The sequence below is a fragment of the Nicotiana tomentosiformis genome, chromosome 1 (genome assembly GCF_000390325.3).
Source record: "Nicotiana tomentosiformis chromosome 1, ASM39032v3, whole genome shotgun sequence".
NCBI classification, from domain to species: domain Eukaryota; kingdom Viridiplantae; phylum Streptophyta; class Magnoliopsida; order Solanales; family Solanaceae; genus Nicotiana; species Nicotiana tomentosiformis.
Window position 1 is genome coordinate 148,017,033 of NC_090812.1, and position 7,930 is coordinate 148,024,962.

A 7,930-nucleotide genomic window follows, 5' to 3' on the forward strand; every position below is an offset into this window, starting at 1 on the left:
TCCGTGGAAAGGGAGACAGGGTCGCTAATAAAGATGGATGCGATCTAGACCCGTGCTGCGATCCGGACCCCTACTGCGATCTGGGTGGCTGTAATCTAGATGGATGCGATCCAGCTAGTGGTGAAGCAAATGGAGCAGATGACGGGTGTATCACCACATGGCCCTGTGACTTCTGACTCGGTGTACCTATGTAACTATATGCAGGATTATGCCGAAGCAAGAGAGGTATACCTATAACGACCCAAAATCCAACTAGTCGTAATGACACCTAACCTGACCCGCTAGGTAAGCCAATTAACAACTATCCAATTTAATGAAATTTATTCAAACAATTAAATGATAAAATAACTTAACCTTAATACATTTCCCAAGGACTGATAGTACAAATCATGAGCTTCTAAGATTTAGAATTTACGAAGCTGGTATGAAATAAAGTACATAATCTGTTTGAAATGTACATGAACATATTAAAATTCTAGAGCTACCAAGATTAAGAGGCAGCAATGATCGGAATGTAGGTATATCTTCAAATCCAGCTCCCGCCGTACACAGCAACATCTACACGCAAGGTGCAGAAGTGTAGTATGAGTACAATCGACCCCATGTACTCAATAAGTAACAAACCTAACCTTAGGTTGAAAGTAGTGACGAGCTGGAATAAAGGCTGGAGTCCAACACCATTAGCCAACAACGATTCATAACAACATAATAAAAGTAATAAAATATGTAACTCAGAGATATAATGCTCAGCTCATTCACAGTTCTAGAAAATAGGCATACTTTTCAAGTATATCAGTGAAAACCCAAATCTTTTACCGAAATCACCAAAATATAAGTAAGTTTGTAAAACTGTGATTTTTCCCAAAACTTTCAACACGTAAATGTTTCATTATCAAATGGTATGAGGAAAGTACATCTCTATGCTTACATGTTAATGTGTATGAGAAGTCATGAATGACGTGATTCCTACAGCATGAGGAAAATGCATCTCTATGCTCGTATGTCAAGTGTGCATGTCGAATGCAATACAACACAATGAATAAACCATATGCATACTCTCAGAGTATCAATTCACTTATTCCTCCCAATCACTCAGTCCTCACAGTCACTCAGTCCTCCCAATCACTCAGTCCTCCCAATCACTCTGCACTCGCACTCACACTTAGTAGGTACCTGCGCTCACTGTGGATGTGCAGATTTCGGAGGGGAAATTCCAGCCCAAGTGCTATAATAAGCCAATCATGGCATGAATAAAATAAACATGTTACGGCGTGCAGCCCGATCCCATAAATATCCTCACAATCAGGCCCTCGGCCTCACTCAGTCATCAATCTCTCCAGTCTCTCGGTCTCACAATGTCATGAAAAATCAGCCCAAAAATAATGATGTGATGTATCAATAAATAGTAACGGAAACTGAGATATGATTGCAAATGAATGTGTATGACTGAGTATGTAATTTCAATGTAAGCAGATAACTCAATAATAGAAATGACCTCAGCGGGTCCCAATAGGATAAGCATATAGCCTAGACATGATTTCTAACATGAATCACAACTCAATTACTCTATCACGTAGAGATTTCATGGATACAGATAAGATTATCTAACTACACAGTACCTTAGAAATAGCCGAGTCATAATTGACATAGTGCACTCCTACACGCCTGTCACCTAGCATATGTGCCACCTCAACACCAAACACATATCACATATATTCAGGGGTTCATACCCTCAGCGCCAAGTTTAGAAGTGTTACTTACCTCGAACAAGCCAAATCCAATATCGAGCAAGCCAAACGATACTCCAAAAATGCCATCCCGCGCGTACCGACCTCCGAATGGCTTGAAACTAACCAAAAGAAACTCAAATACATCAAATAATGCCTAAGGAAACAATTCAAAATGACAAAGGTCGAATCTTTAATCAAAAGCCCAAAGTCAACCAAAAGGTCAAACCCGGGTCTTGACCTCGGGACCGGACAAAACACACAAACTATGATAACCCATTCAATTACGAGTCCAACCATACTAGTTTCACTCAAATCCGACTCCGAATCGATGTTCAAAACTCAAAAATATCACTTTATGAAATTTTAGACAAACCTTCCCCCCCCCCCCCCCAATTTCTCTCTTAAAATCATCAATCAAATACCAAAAACGAAGATAGATTCATAAAATATAATCAAAACCTAGGAGAGAACACTTACCCCAATCCATATGGTGAAAATCGTCTCAAACATTGCCCAAATCCGAGCTCCCCAACTCAAAATATGATCAAATGAACAAACCCCCGATATTAAATATTTTTGCTCAGTTGTTCTGCCTCTTTTCTTGTGCCAAACAATCCTGAAAATTGATTTTCATGCCTCCAATGGATTTCTTGTGAAATTCCAATCAAGTTAGGCTTTTGAATTACTCCATTTGACCTTATAATGAGGGAGATACGTTGGTTTCAATATTTGAAAAGAGTGCAGTTTTAAATACGAAGTCATTGGTAATTTTGTAATTAATCTGAAATGTCTAGCAACCCAATTCTTAGTAAAATGACCATAAACTTCTCATACGATGTCCAAAATGATTATTTTTTCTATGGCTCCGTAATTACGATATGATCTAATGTTTCAATCAAAACAGAAATTGGAGCTCATTTGCTTAATGTGGTACCATATATGCTTGAAGAAACGACGCCGAAACATAAACAACGAGCGCAACACCTAGCCGAAACTCACTCGAACCCCTCGGGACCCCGTTCGAACATACCAAAAAGTCCCATAACATAATACGAACCTACTAGAGGCCTCAAATCACGCATAACACCATCGAAACGACGAATCGCACCTCAATTCAAACTTAAATGAACTTTGAACTTTCAAAACTCGCACCGAAACATATCAAATCAATCCGCAATTAACCCAAATTTGCACACAAGTCCCAAATAACATAACGAAGCTATTCCAATTCACGGAACCACAATCCAAATCTGATATCCTCAAAGTCAACTCTCGGTCAAACTTATGAATTTTCCAAACCTTCAAATTTCTAACTTTCGTCAACTAGTGTCGAATCCTTCTAGAAATATCCAAATTCAAATCCGGACATACGCCCGAGTCCAACATCACCATCCTGACCTAACAGAATAATCAAAACTCTGTTCCGGGGTCAAATTCACAAAAGTCAAACTTGGTCAACTCTTCCAACTTAAAGCTTCAACAATGAAATTCATCCTTCCAAACTAGTTCTGAAACACCTGAAAGCCAATGCTGACTATTCACATAAGTCATAATACATTATATAAAGCTACTCGTGCCCCCAAACTACCGAACGAAGTACAAATGCTCAAAACGATCGATCGGGTCATTACAATACCTTGTGGTGGAGAATGGTAAGAATACTGTTGGAAGGGAGAATGGTAGATAGTCTGATGAGTAGATGGATGTGGTGGAAAATATGTGTGCCTAGAAAATTGATGTTGGCCATCAGCAGCGGAGGGATGCAAGTGTGGAGTGGAAGGAAGCGAGGGTGTAGCACTATCCTCATGAACAACATGCCTCTTATCCTTCCTAGACCTATCTCGACCCCTACCAGTCATCTGTATAAATTAAAGAAAATATTAGAATTGAGAATAAATCTATATAAGTTGAGAGCGCTTGAAAAAATTAACATGCTAGTCGTCTTCGAAGTATCATTCCTCGTTCGAAAACTCTTCCTCTTTACTTATTTCATTTTCATCAGGTGATTCTTTATCCTCATTTTCTATGATTGTTATTTCCTCCATATCAACTTCTTCTAATATGCGTTGAGAATGCTCCAAGTCATTTTCTAACTGATCATCCACCATTTGGTTAACACTTTAGGTATCATTTTGGTAAATAACATCTAGCACATTCTCACCTTCCACCCTACCAATAGGCTCGGATTTGATTACAACCAACTAATCAGCCTCATCCCTCTGCAATGGATATGGAGCATAATACACTTGCCTAACATTTTCTACAATTATAACAGGATCATAGCGATCATACTCCTTCTTTTTATTAACCTCAATTATGTTGTACTGTGAGTGTACATTTGTACCTCTTCTAGGTGTTAGGTCAAACCACTTGCATAGAAAAAATATGATATTCTTATTTGGTCAACATGAATATGATAATTCTAGAATCTCTTGATCACACCATAATAATCATTTTCACCATCCTGGTTTCCTTCACCACCTTTAACACACACCCCATTGTTATTGCTTTTTTTTTTAAACCTGGAGCATTCCTCGGTGTGAACTTTGTAACCATTCACAAAATACTTAGACATAGTTGTAACCGTAGATTCAGGTCCCCAATATATATCTTTCAAAAATTGATTAACACCGTTGTTTGGATTATTGACCTACATGTAGTGTTAAATCACAAGTGAGCAAGTATATTCACAAGTGACCAAGTATGTATATTCACATGTGAGAAAGTATATAAGCTGCACTTACACACTCTTTAAACCATGCCTCAAATGTAGAATATACAGCATCATGGCTAAATTGACTCACGAAGTCACTGAGTTACACATTGAAAATTTTGTTAGTTGCATCAACCTAATTAAATAATAGTCCATGTAAATTAATCTTACGTCAACACTTACTTAAGAAAGGGTTGAACTTCTGGATAATTTAGCAACACATGATTTGAAGCTGATTTGTACTCCATACTACTTAGGCCCCTTTTTGATCGATTTTTAGAACCTCGACCTGGTTGATTGAATATGGACATTAATGGATATAATGTGTTACACCTTGTGCATCCCAAGGTGACATATAATGAATATGAGACTTGTTAATCATGATTTAAATGTGTTTAAATTCATAATATGACTATATATGATGTTTGAATAAAAAATATAAAGTTTGGAAAAAATCGGATTTAAGTTGCGGAAACACCGACTAAGGATTTGCCTTGTAACAAAGCTTTTTGAGAAATATATTTCGTGTGCTATATGAGGTATTTTTGGGAAATATTATATATCAAATTTAAGGTCTTGGAATTTTGTTTCCAATGCACTTAACCGTTCATTAATACAACATCCGGATAAAACGATATAAGCGTCGGAAGATGGGCTAATGCGAGGGTGCCAAGCTAGCACCTCTTTGACTTTTTAGAAGTCGATATATAGGTCTTAACTCATCTCTCTCTATTCATTTTTACATAGAACCCAACCAGAGAACACCATAAAACATATCCTTGAGCTCTCTAATAGGGTTTCAAAGAATACTAACATCCCGGGTACGAAATCGAGAAGCGATAATATCAGAACGATCCCTACGACGTAAGTATCATTATACCAACTCTATTTTTTCATTGTAGTTCGAGTTTTGTAAGATACTTCATAGTTACAAAATGTCTAAATTCTGTATTTAAGTGTTTAAATTTCAAGTAAGCTTGATAAATAGGTTTCCTAATAGTTAAAACTCACGGGACGGTGATCGGAAGCCGTGAGTTCGATTATTTTCCACTTTTAGTGGACTGTTTTGTAGTCCACCCGTGTTGGCCTATTGTGCTGCTTATTTATGGAGTTTGGAAGGATAAAAGGGCGTGGAGAAATGCTACATGTGGTAGGGTAGTAGGTTGGTCGCTCGTCGTTGCGGTTTCAGGCTAATTGATAACTTGTAGATTGGGTGTGTTATGGTATATTTGGGGTTTTTGTTGTATTGAAGGTTCCGAATTGTAATTAAGTTGGTTTTGAGTTACTGATTTTATTATGTTTGTATCTCGCCTATAGTAGGCTTGAGGGAGCATTAAAATCAGGGGAAATGCTGTCCGTTTTATTTTAGAATCTAGTTATCGTTTGAGATACGTAATATACTAGAACCATCTAAGTCATACATGTATTTATTTGTTATAGGGTTGGCGCGCTAGTTATCATAATCTTGTTGTTGAGTTGCATTGACGACTTGAGGTATGTTAAGGCTATCCCTTCTTTCCTTTTGGCATGATCCATATAATACAACGAAACGAGTAAGCACACAACTTTCATAAATGATTTTATTCTTAGAAGTACTAGGGTTGCCTAGATTCTGATTCCCCATATGTCCTACTATCATATCGTCTGTTCATGGGTCTCACGACATTCCGAGATATCTTATTGACTTACTTCATTATGCATTGCATCCATTTATACATGTATATTGACCCATGACCAGATGGCGTGATATATGCATATAGTATATGTATATGGGGTATGGGGAAAGCTTATGACGTTATATACGCACCACCACCTGATCAGCTGGTATACATTTATGATTTCACCCACAGAGGTTAAGATGATATGATAGGATGCCCTCGGAGGCTTGATGATGTTATGTATGAATATACCTATGCATGATATGACATTTATACGCATGTGCAAGACATTATAAATGTTTCATGATTCACAAAGCTATTCAGACTTACAGGTTGAGTTCTTTACTCCATGTTTCTTTCATGTCTTCTATATATATTAATTTTTATGCCTTACATACTGGGTAGATTATTCTTACTTACTCCCCTATTTCCTGGGGGCCTGCATTTCATGCCCGTAGGTGCAGGTATACAGGCTGACGGTCCCCCATCTTAGGATCCATGCTCAGCGAGAGTTGGTGTGCTCCATTTGATCTGATGCTTCTATTGAGTTTTGGTACCATACGTTTGTATACATATGGGTATGACGGGTCCCAGTCCCGTCCTTTATACAGTTGTACACTCTGTTAGAGGTATATAGACAGTCATTTATAGTTGGATAGTATGTGACCTTGTCGGCTCGCCCTACCGTATTTCGTATATATATATATATATATATATATATATATATGTCTTTTGGGCATGTTTTCCCATGTATGTTGTTCATATGAATTAGTAGTTTATTTCCAGACGTTATACATGACCTACACTTATTTCATGTTTATTTCTTACACGAATGCATAGGGGTGTTCGATAGGTAAAAATCGGGAACTCGTCACAGCCCATCAGTTTGGGTCATGACAAAAGTGGTATCAGAGCAGTTCCATCTTAGGTTTGTCTACAAACCGTGTCTAGTAGAGTCTTGTTTATGAGTGTGTAGTGCACCACACTTATAAACAGGAGGCTGCAGGACATATAGGATGTTATCCTCCCTTCTCATCTTAGATCGTGCGATATGAGGATTCATTTTCCTAATGATATGTTATGTTTTTAGCAATGCCCAAGAAGGCTATAGCCACCGAGAAGGGCAAGTCTGTGGCTGATGAGACTACAAGTCGAGCGCCACGAGTTACCAGGGCTCGGGGAGAGTCGCATAGAGAGACTCTATCTCAGACTTCACATACCATGCCCTCTCCAGAGGAGATCCGAGGGGCACCAGCTCCAACAACCGCTCTAGTACCCCCAGCTCCTCAGCCAGATGCACCGGGTCAGGAGATAAGAGATGTTATTCATCTATTGACTCGATCAGTGGCCGCACAGGCTTGACGCCAGGAGGTAGGTATTGGTTATGCAGATAGGGTCATTAGTGTGAGGGTTTGTGATTTCATTAATTTGGGCCCCTCCGATATTCACTGGAGCTGATCCAAATGAGGACCCTCAGGTATTTAGCGATAGGATGGAAAGGACTTTGAGGGTAATGAAGGCCACTGCGACTGAGTCAGTTGAGCTAGCTTCCTATAGACTTCGGGATGTTGCAATTAATTGGTACGGGTCTTGGGAGTTGTCCAGAGGTGAGAATGCCCTTCCAGCAGTATGGAAGGAGTTTACAGAGGCTTTTCTTTGTCATTATTAGCCACTAGAGCTTAGACGGGCCAGAGTTGATAGGTTCTTGACCCTTCGACATGGTAATATGAGTGTTCAGGAGTACAACCTTAAGTTTGATTCTTTGGCTAGGTATTCTCCCACTATTGTAGCTAAGATGGAGGATCGGGTTCATCGGTTCGTGATGGGGT

The 7,930-nt window shown here is 38.8% G+C and overlaps 1 long non-coding RNA gene across 1 annotated transcript; it reads right to left on the reverse strand.

The window, feature by feature from the left end:
* Positions 1-4,247: 4,247 nt before the first annotated feature.
* LOC138893428 (uncharacterized) lies at positions 4,248-4,729 on the reverse strand. Its single transcript, XR_011408967.1, has 3 exons — positions 4,627-4,729; positions 4,475-4,541; positions 4,248-4,380 (listed from the first exon to the last, which is right to left on the reverse strand). It is a non-coding gene; the product is annotated as an uncharacterized lncRNA (long non-coding RNA).
* Between the last annotated feature and the right edge of the window lie 3,201 nt (positions 4,730-7,930).